The sequence below is a fragment of the Marmota marmota genome, unplaced genomic scaffold (assembly GCF_001458135.2).
Source record: "Marmota marmota marmota unplaced genomic scaffold, marMar, whole genome shotgun sequence".
Taxonomy (NCBI): domain Eukaryota; kingdom Metazoa; phylum Chordata; class Mammalia; order Rodentia; family Sciuridae; genus Marmota; species Marmota marmota.
This window is the reverse complement of record NW_025999842.1, coordinates 62,867,155-62,877,903: the sequence shown is the minus strand read 5'-3', so window position 1 is coordinate 62,877,903 and position 10,749 is coordinate 62,867,155. Positions and strand designations below refer to the sequence as shown.

Here is a 10,749-nt window from a genome sequence, read left to right as displayed (position 1 = left end):
GTGGATTGAACTCAGGGGCACTCCATCACTGAGCCACATCCCCAGCCCTATTTTGTATTTTATTTAGAGACAGAGTCACAACTGAGTTGCTTAGAGCCTCACAGTTGCTGAGGCTGACTTTGAACTCATGATCCTCCCATCTCAACCTTCCCAGCCGTTCAGATTACAGTTGTGCATCACCATGCCCAGCCATACTTTTCTTAATTTCTCAAGTTCATTTCCATCAACTTGAGGATTAAGATGTAAAATGGCACAAAGGATATATCTAAGATTTGGTGGAAAGCCATGATGAATGTTTGGACTGTGTGACCTTTAGTAAGCCACTTAAGGTCTTAAATATTTAAATGAGTGCCTTTTAAAAAAATTAGTTATAGATGGACACAATACCTTTATTTAATTAATTTATTTTTATGTGGTGCTGAGGATCAAACCGAGTGCCTCACACGTGCTAGGCAAGCGCTCTACCACTGAGCTATAGCCCTAGCCTGAGGGTGCCTTTTTGTGTGTGAACTGGAATATATCCTTTATAGAGGGCCTGTTGTAAGAATTAGGTAAGAGTTTTACGTGAAGTGCATGATTCAAGTGACTAGCAAAAGTAACACTAGTTCTATTTTTAATTCCCTGTCACCAGCCTCTCTGCAGACTGCCTCTGATTTGTTGAAGAAGATAAAAATAATTACTTTCAATTTTTCTTCATTCCATCTAAGAATTTACCTATATGTTTACCTAACTTAACTTCATTGCCTCTTATCAATAATGCCTCTATTCTTCCTGAGAGTGTGACCACGGCACCATAGGATTTTAATTTCTTTTTTACATATATATTTTGTTTTATTTGTAGTTGGACACAATACCTTTATTTTATTTTTACGTGGTGCTGAGGATCAAACCCAGCACCCCGCATGCGCTAGGTGAGCGTGCTACCACTGAGCCACAACCCCAGCCCCAGATCTTAGTTTCTTTATAGATAGATGAAAGACAACAAAAGTACACAGAGGGTTGTTTATTACCATTTAATGAGTAAACATATTTTGAAAAACTGAGGCAATTTGCTGGTACATAGTAAGTGTAAAGAAAATGTTAACAAGTAGTCTTAAATCTTGAATTTCTCAGACCTGACCAGTGGAAGTCCACAGGGCGTGTTTCTGGATAAGTCAAAGATGGAGAGTGAGAGGAAGATGATGTGCCAAGGGTTTGAGTATATTTAAGGCAATTGGAAAGGAGAGAGAGAAATGGCTAGGAAAAAGGCTAAAGTGATTCTTCTGTCACCAAAGGCAAATGTTTTTCTCAGGTTACAAGGATCATCAACGGTGGTCTTCTCCCATCTCTAAAGCCTAATGAAAACTCTATCTTGAATACAACCAAGTTGATGTTGGCACCATACCCTTCAGCCTCAAGAATCAAGAGTTAAATAAACTTCTTTTTAAAAATAATGTTAGTTTGAATGCTTATTTCATTATGATAACAAAACTAGACTGACACACTTTATAAAAAAATAAAAATTTTTCATCATTATTTAAATTTTGCAACTGATTTATTTTCCTCCTATACTTTTGAGCTTGACTCATATGGGTTTAAAGCCATAGTTGCTACCTTGTGAAAATTATTCCACCTTACTATATAATTGTTTACTTCATATACAAGTTAATATTTAGAAGTAGACTAAAGATTTAGTGAGATAAGGTTTAAAACAGGTAAAAACTACATGGAATATAACAAGTGATTTAAGAAAGCTTAATTTCATGGCAAACTTCCCTAATTCCTCTTGCCTCTTGATAATTTTTTTTTCTTTTAGTATGGGGACTGGACTACTAAGAGAATTTTAGACTACTGTTATCGGGGCATTATATCTTTTTGGTCTCTGGGTTTTGAAGCATTAAAAGGAAAAAAATGGACACTTCTAGAATTTCATTTCAAGTTCATAAGTTCATATTGATTTGATCTTGGATACTCCAAGTGTAGGTAAATAATTTACTTTCTATCGTTTTAAAACAGAATTTCCCCAGGTTATCCTCCATTAAAAGATATGGTTTAGAATGATCTTTCCTTAGAGACAGGACAGAAACCATATCCAACCCCTTCAAACTAGATCAACAAACTCTCTGAGATGACAAAGAAGTACTTGCTAAAGGTATATGCTAAAGCCCTGGAGGTTTAAGGCATTGTTTATTTATTTTAAATAAAAATCCTTCTGGGCTTGTGTAAGAAACATCTGTCAATTTTTAAAGAAAACATAAGCCAGGGCCTCCATGAAGACTGTGATGACAAAGGGTGGACTAGACCATGGTCTCAACTGTTATTCCCACGTTCACCAGTGTCTTGTCCATCTTTCCCAAGTCACATGAATCATGTTTTTGCTGGCTTCCAGGGATGAGACCCTTCATTTAAAATGCTATCTGAAATAGGCCAGGTGGTTTCTTTCTTAATTACTTATGGTTCAGCTTGAACATTTACGTAAGACCTTGTTAAAGAATAACAAAAGCATACACTACACACACACACACACACACGTGTACACACATATGGACACACCCTAGGGTGAATATCTGTCCTTTTATGTCAGAAATATCACTCAGGAATAAACTTAATGCTCTTCAACATCCTGAATTTTATACCTCTACCAAGAGAACAATCAATGCCTTCATCTCGTCATACAAGGTCCATTTTCTCTATTGCAATTTTTCTAAGTGTGTCTACATATTTTCCTCTATTGACCCTGGAAACATCTCTTCCATATGACCTGTGGACCTCACTATGCTTCACCCAACAAGTGTTTCTTGAACACCTACTCTGTGCCCAGAATAAGTGAAGGATACAGTCTATGCCCTTTATTTCCTTGAGTCACATATCTTTCTGTTTCAGTCCCTTCTGTGGCTCAAGAATTGACCAACCCCATGGTTTATATGTTTAAGAATCCTTGATTTACATTTATCATATGCATAGATATCATGTTCATCTTTAATAATTCAACCATTGAGACACAATTCTGTATAAAAAAAGGCAATGATTTGTCTTTACATAGAGAAAACATAATATGAACAAATGACTGGAATCCAAAGTTGGGTACAGCACTAGTCAAGTAGCCTATGACACAAAAAAAAATGTATTGACTTTAAGCACTGTCCTTGCCATGAAGCTGTCTTGAGGGTTTGAAAAAGTCCTATAATCATACTGGACCTCAGTTTCTTTATATAAAACATGATTGGTTTATCAGATGATCTCTCTGGACTTTATCTCTAAAATTAGATTCCACCATGCATCTTATTCAACATATGTTTTGGTATTGCATTGAAAATGCAAAATAGGAGACATATAAGGAGTCTATGTTTTTAGAAAAGGGGATTGGTTACTGAGCTGGTCAGTCACATCCATCAATCCCAGGCTTTACACAGAACTTGGCACCAGTGAGGATCACCACAGGCTTTAATTTGATGATTTGCACTCAAGGCAGTTGTTCAGGAAGTGCTCCTCTCCTGTTTGTTCCTATGTGTGCTTGTTCCTATGACGGACTAAAGCTAGTGTTGGGCCAACTGAGTACGGTCACCCAATGGGAGAGAGGCAAAATGATTTGAGGAACAAGACAAAAGGGACACTGCCACTTTTTGCCAACCAATATCCATACACATCCCACTTCTCCATACCAAGTTCTCCAAATACAAGCCTTGAAACGGAAGGCGTGGCCCTCTAGGCTACATTCTGAAATCACCTGATGCCTCAGATCCAATATTCCTTGGAGAATCCTAAATAATGTGAGGCACTTCTTGTTCAGAGGAATTTCTAAAACTTTTCCTGGTCATTCAGTTGTGCAACCACTGTTGAGAACCACCATCTCAAGGGAGATAACCAAGTCTCTTCTAGTTACCAAGAGATCAAGTGTGGAATTTCTGGATGAAATCCTTTTTTAGTCAAATTCTTATATAACATCTAATGGCAAGTAACCAGTACATAAATGATAAACGACACATCACCTACTCTCCCAAACATATAGTGGTGGAAAGAGAATGGCGAGCTGCAACGTGACTTTTTACGAAGAATGTGAAGCAACATGGAGTGGACATTGGTCCATAACACAGTCCGTGTGTGATCTTTGCCTTACATGAACATAAATGATTTAGTGAGCTGGTCTTGTAAACCTTAACTCCTACTGTCTGGGAGGATCTTCCCTATCCTTTCTTTTGTAGCATTACTTCAAAGATGGACATTTGAAAGTGTTCTCTCTTTAGGGGGCCTGAGTGTGTGATTATTAGACCTTGGAGATGATCCTAGTGATCAACAATAGTTACACCACTGGCTAGAGGATTCTTTGGGAATTCAGTTCTTTTCACTTTGTCAGTCTCTAGATAAATAGATTTTATCTGTTGAGAAAGAAAAGTCATTTTGTAAGGGCTTCTCTTAGAAAAGTCACACTGTCTTCTTTCAGATTGGTTAGTATCAAGCTTGTCTTTCTTCTGAAGGATGTTAGTGAAAGCTATAACTTTCCCCTACCAAATGACTAAATGCTACCATCTTGGTTGGCACTCGAACTCTGCTATAAGGTACAACAGGCAATCATTCAGCCATTCATTGTGTGAGTGTATACTAAGATTTATCAACTTCCAATCATAAAAAAGAAAAAGAGGATCTTTCCTCATTCGTCCTGCTCACCTAGGTGCCATTCGTTCAAAACTTTAGGATTGATTAGGTGCAAAATACTATCACTCTTAGTACCACATTCTGTATCTGGCAGGATGCTTTGAGTTACAAACAATAGAAGGACATTAACACAAGGCTTCAGTCATGAAAGAAATTAATTGGCTCATGAAACGGAGAGTGAAGAGCTGGGGAGGTTGGTGTAATCCAGTTAGAGGTCTGAGTCCAATCCCTGCTATTCTCTCTTTTGCTTTAGCCCCAGGATGGCTTCACCTGGCATCATTAGATGTCTGCAGCTGGAATCCAAGAAATGTACTACCTTCTCCAAAGCATGTATGATGGGATTACATGGGTAGGTGAAGACCTCTTCTTTTATCATTAAACAAAAATCCAGAGTCTCACTTAAAGGGATAAAACCAGATCACACAGTCATGTCTGGGCAAGAACTACATCGAGAAGGTTGGGGCTGCCATCCCACATTAACACAGTGGAGTAGGGTCAACACCAATGAATAACTGTCAATTCCTGGAGGGACCCAGTGAAGAATATATGAAAGGAACAGAAAAAGCCATTTTGAGAAGACAGAGAATGTCACTGAAGAACCCTCCTATTTTTAAGAGTTTTCAAGTGAAAAGATATATGAAAACTCTGAGAGAGTCATTTTGGGTCTCAGTGAACTTTTTGTTTGTTTGCATTAATCAGGTATTAGGTAGAAATCTGATTTTTTTTTAGTTCTGATCCCCAGTAGGTGGACAAATAATACTTTAAACTTCTACATGTTGCCATTTGGCAGGTTTTATACTTTTCTGCATTTCCACATTAATAAATATATGCAATTGTTGAGCTCCTAAGTGCTGAACTCCTTGTTATCATATTATTGTATTCATGCAAAGGCTATAATAATGGCATGTGGTTAAATTCTGGGAACCAAAAGGTTAATTTGGGGAACACAAGTGTGTTGACAACTTTGATTCACAAGAGCAAAACTGTATTATTATTTCCAACATTTCCCGTCTGACTGTTTCTTTTTATTCCTAAATGACACGGCCTCACCATGGTAATCTACATAAAGTACCCCATAATCATATTAAGATTAAGGAAAATATGTATGAGACATTTTATTTATGCTTAGTGACAGTAAGCAGGGGGGAAATAGGCAGAAGAATTTTTGTGACAGTTTATATTCCAACAAATAATCACATTTTATCCTCTTAATAGGTTTAAAGTGCATTTTCAAAGCAGATTATACATTTTACGCATTTAATTATAATCATACTTTCCTCTTATCTGACGTGAATATCTTCAATTTAAATATAAGTTTAATTGATGTCTATCATTTAATAATCATACTATGATCCAGGCCAATTAGAACCATTCTTTCCTATAAAACTAGAGTTGTTAGCAGAATGTTGAGTCGGAAAATGTTTAAATCCTGACATAAAAATGTCTGTGATAAAACCAGGAGCTTTGAATTTCATGGTCCTTTAATATTGCCTTTGAAGTAATGAAAAAGCCATTTTCCACCACTTGCTTCAAGGACTTCACTAATAACATCTCCCACAAAGGACCGATCTTTTTTTAAGCAGGATATTGTGACGTTATTCTAAAGCATTTAAAATTATATAACAAACTTTTACTGGAATTTCTCAGTCTACCTTTTTTATTCTCCCTAATGAAATACTTGTTAAACAGGTTACCTCATCTTAACCTTATGGAAATGCCTGACAGAGTAGCCTTTATTTAATTCAGTTCCAGAAATAAAGGAGAACAAGTTGGGGGCAGTGAGGAGGAAGGATGTCATAAATAATATAAAGAACTAGGAAAAAGCCTTTTCTTTGGTTTGGTCTTTGGGTTCACCTTAGGTAGCAGAAAAATAGTGATTTGATAGCCTTGTATGAGTCTCTGGTGGACAGTTGCCCTCCATTCAAACATCCCTTTCCGTGTGACTGGCTGTCCACTTAGAAAAGACCTACATGGCCAGGAAATCACTGGGTCCTGAATGGGTCAATGAAATCAGCAGGAATCTGTGCAGAAGACTGTGTGGTAAGCCTCCAGCCATCTCTGTGTACCCCGAAAAAAACCCAGCCACTCAAAAAGTGGGGTTTCAGAAACCCCTGGAATAAGGCAGTCTAATTAAAAAATGGTTTAAGATGAAGTTCCCCAGGAGCACAGAAATCCAAGGAGGTAATTCAACTTTCCCTTCCTATGGGGCCTTTGACTAGGAAACGGCAAAGGGTAATTATGCAAAATGCCCATGAGGATGCCACAGATTGTCTGGATGGAGAAAAAGGTGACTTGGGATAAGATTCCCATGCATTGGCTTTGTGCTGATCAACTTTCCTGGAAGGATCAGAGGTACTAGCATGGGGAGTGATTCTAGGAAGTAACCAGTGAGGAACTAGAGGGGCTCTACCCATCCGTGCTTAAAAGTAAATGCTTGCATGAATAAATGAATGAAATGTACTCATGATACAGATCAGTCTCTAAAGAAAGACCTTCCCTTCCTAATGGTGGGGGGCATGGCGGCCTCCCGCTTCATCACACTTCTCCACTTATTCCTTTCCTTTTTACAGGAAATGACACTAGTGCTGGTTTAGAACCATGGTTAAGACTTCAGGATAGTGCCCAGCACATTCTTGCTTGGTGAGTGCCCAAATGGATTGGCATTGTATTCATATCAAGAAAAGAATCAAAGAGCAGGTGCCTTATTGGTTTAATGACATCATTTCATTGGGATCTTAATACTCCACAAGGCTACTGGTGTCACATCATGGGATATGGCATAGCATAAACTAGGTCATTCTAAAGAGAAGGTGACTTAAACATTTTCAAGTTAGTAATATCTTCTAAATGTCACTCTGTTTCACTGTAATCTGAGTTGATTTAGTCTTCATGTCTTCATTTTATTAAATTATAAAATATTCTACCCATAAAATATTTTGGATGCTTCCTATTGAGAATCGGGGAAAGGCTATATCTGAGTTAGCAGTGGGGTCGTATAGAGGACAAGATGGCCAGTTTATCTCATAGAACACAAATCATAAGGTTTTAAGGCTGAAATGCACCTCAGCACCTTAACCAACTATTTCCTTTAAAAGTGTGAAGAAAGAAGCCATCTAGATTAGTGAATTAAATGTGATTATCAATATAGCAGTATTACTGAAATGGTAAACACTGTTTCTGTAACTTTAATGCAGAAAAGGCATTGAATTAGTGATCAATCTTGGGTGATGACTTCCTGTTAAATTATTGTCAGAATCAGTATTATCACATTCCTCATATGTATAGGGAGTCTATGCACAAAAACATAAAGGATCTAATCTTAGTAACAATTCCCATATTGAACTTTAGAAGGAAGAGTCTTAAAATAATTTGTTTTGTAAGTTAGAGAATGTTTTAGCTTTCTTTAATGCTGTGACTAAGTGAGCTGCTCAGCACGACTGTAGAGGAGAAAAAGTTTATTCGGGGGCTCATGGTTTTAGAGGTCTTAGTCCACAGAAAGCTGGCTCCATTCCTCAGGGCTCACCATGAGGCAGAACATCATGGTGGAAGAGTGTGGCAGAGGGAAGCAGCTCCCATGGTGATCAACAAGCAGAGAGAGAATCAACTCTCCAGATACAAAACATATACCTCATAGCCACGCCCCCAACAAACCACTTCCTCCTGCCACACCCCACCTGTCTCCAGCTACCACTAAATTAATCCCTGGTGGGTAAATTTTTGAAGGAGAAATGATTAGGTAAAGGTAATAACCTAATCATTTCTCCTTCAAACTTTCTTGCGGTATCTCACATGTGAGTTTTTGGGAGACACCACATCTACACCATAACAGATAGTTTATCTGACTTAAGTTTAATCAAGATATAACTTTAAAAAACAAGACTCTACATAGCCTAAGGCAAATAATTATATATTCCAATATTTTCCACATTGGAGCTAAAACATGTATTTGGCTATTTTACTTTTCCTAAGAACAAGGAGGACATAAATGGTAGAGGAAGTTCAACTTTACCTCTGTAACATTTGAGGCTGCAAGTAAGAATGCTATGTTTGCCTGACCAGCCTGTAAGGCAGTGTCCAGAGAGGTCACAGGGATGCCCATAAATACTTTAATCAAAAACACGAAGTACAGCTTACAAAACACGGTTTACTTTCTTTATATCAAGACAAGACCTTCTTCTACACTTTGAAAGAGAAAAGATAGACAGTCTACCTCCTTTCAAATGCATTTGGACACAGAGTTTTGGATGAAGGCAACAACATTAAAGCAATTTGGTAATAAATGTAACTGAGGATAATAAGAATATGAATGTGTAGAAAAAGATACCAGCATAAGGTATGTGGAAAACAATCATAGTTTCAACTGGGTTCTGTATAGTCAATACAGCACTTGACACTGTCTAACTCTGAGTTTTCCACACTTACAAAGTTATATTAATTAATGTGAATAGGAGCTATCTGGAAAATCCTTAAAAAACAATGAAAAATTTAGATGCACTGCCCTGATGGAAGCTGTAGTTGATTTATAGCTCTTGCTTTCATAAATTTCCAACTTTTTTTTCCCTAGCACATTCTGCAGAGAATAAATTACCAGGAGAAAAATCTACATGTGGACTAAATAATAATAATAAAACCAACTAAGGGTTTATATATAACTTCAGACCTAAAATTCTCACTGCATACCTCTTCCTGAAACAAGAAACTTTGCATTTACCACATATTGAGATCTTGCTAGAATCTGTGTTGTTGGGTTTCAGTAAAATAGGCAGCCAGGCTTGAAAATATTGAGCATATGGACATAAATCCCACCCTTCAACTGCAAACCAGAGTAGCATGAGATTTTAGGAAATAAGGAAAATGCTCATAAGAATAGAAAGGATATGCTTTTTAACCCATAATTTGCTGTGAAACTTCTTTTTCTATCTACTGGGAGGATCTTTCTGGCTTCTAATATGAGTTGTAGAAGGATCATACGGGTCTCTCCATACCTATGTGGGTTCTAATTTGTTTTCCTTAATTTTATGGCTCCAGTAAGTCCTCAGGGATTAAGGTGAAATCACCAATGCCCGATTCTCTCAAAAAAGATGCTTGGGATGTGGCTACAGTGGGGTCAGGTCACACTAGCAGGACCATCTTCCTTGGTGAGAAGCAGGAGGCCCCATGCTGGACCGCTTCTTCTTGAGACCTGCTGTCAAGATTTCTCACTACTCAAGGCAGACAAGAGGAACTGTCAGACCAATGAAATTCTAGTTGATTTGATATCAAAGTGTAAGTGTTTCTTCAGAATCAGCTCCTTCAGTGTCCTGAAGTTAGAGTGCAGAGCACCAAAGTGACCTCTCTAGCACAAGCAGGGAGCCATATTTGTTCAGATCCATGCCATCCTCAGCTCTCCTGCCATCTCTGGCAAGGGCATCTACTGTCCTCTGAAGGACAGAGACAAGAGGTTACTTCTTTGTATTCTGTGAGAGTGAATGTGTAACCAGAGAGTCATTTTGAATCCACAGGAACATGAAAGAAGTTTCAGTTTAAGGTTCTTAAAGGCTACATGGGGAACTCTGCACTCAAGGTGATCCTGTAGTATGGCCTTCAATAAAGCCCCCAGGGTTACTGCACTGAGCAAGATGAAAGGGTGATGAAGGAAAAAATACCTGAGCAGGCTATTAATTCTGTGTGTGAAATTTAAATCCATAAATAAAAATGGATGCTAGGGAAAGGGGAATTGAAAGAAATGCCATAAAATATTGTGTCTTAGGAGACAGTAGGGCAGTATGTTAGGTCCCACACCATGAGGGGCCTGGTAAACTTTGGTCCATGCACTTAGGCAGAGGATTCTCGGGCACCACAAACAAGCTTGGTTGAGTTTTAACTGCATCGGTGGCATCTATTACGTGTTTCTCTGGTTCCTACTTTATCTCCTTCTTTCCATTCCTTCCCTCTCTGTTTCTCTTTTCATTCCTATCTCTTCTACTTTCCTTCCTCCTCTCTTTCTCTCACTCACTCTCTTTCTATCTCTCCTTCTTCCGAGACCAAGAGACCACCTTCATCACCATCAGATGTTTTCTTAGAAAAATAATGTTATATTCAAAAGCAAAAAAAAAAAAAAAAGGGGGGGGGGAAATC

General features: G+C 38.0%; 1 protein-coding gene and 1 long non-coding RNA gene across 2 annotated transcripts in view; both read right to left on the bottom strand.

The window, feature by feature from the left end:
• The window catches only part of Sash1 (SAM and SH3 domain containing 1), an 899,535-nt gene that overhangs the window by 444,394 nt on the left and 444,392 nt on the right, over positions 1–10,749 (bottom strand). The gene's annotated exons all lie outside the window — the stretch shown is intronic.
• The window catches only part of LOC125615524, a 13,647-nt gene continuing 6,325 nt past the window's right edge, over positions 3,428–10,749 (bottom strand). Inside the window, exon 3 of the long non-coding RNA XR_007346133.1 lies at positions 3,428–6,665. This is a non-coding gene — a long non-coding RNA (uncharacterized LOC125615524). The remainder of the gene's footprint in view (positions 6,666–10,749) is intronic.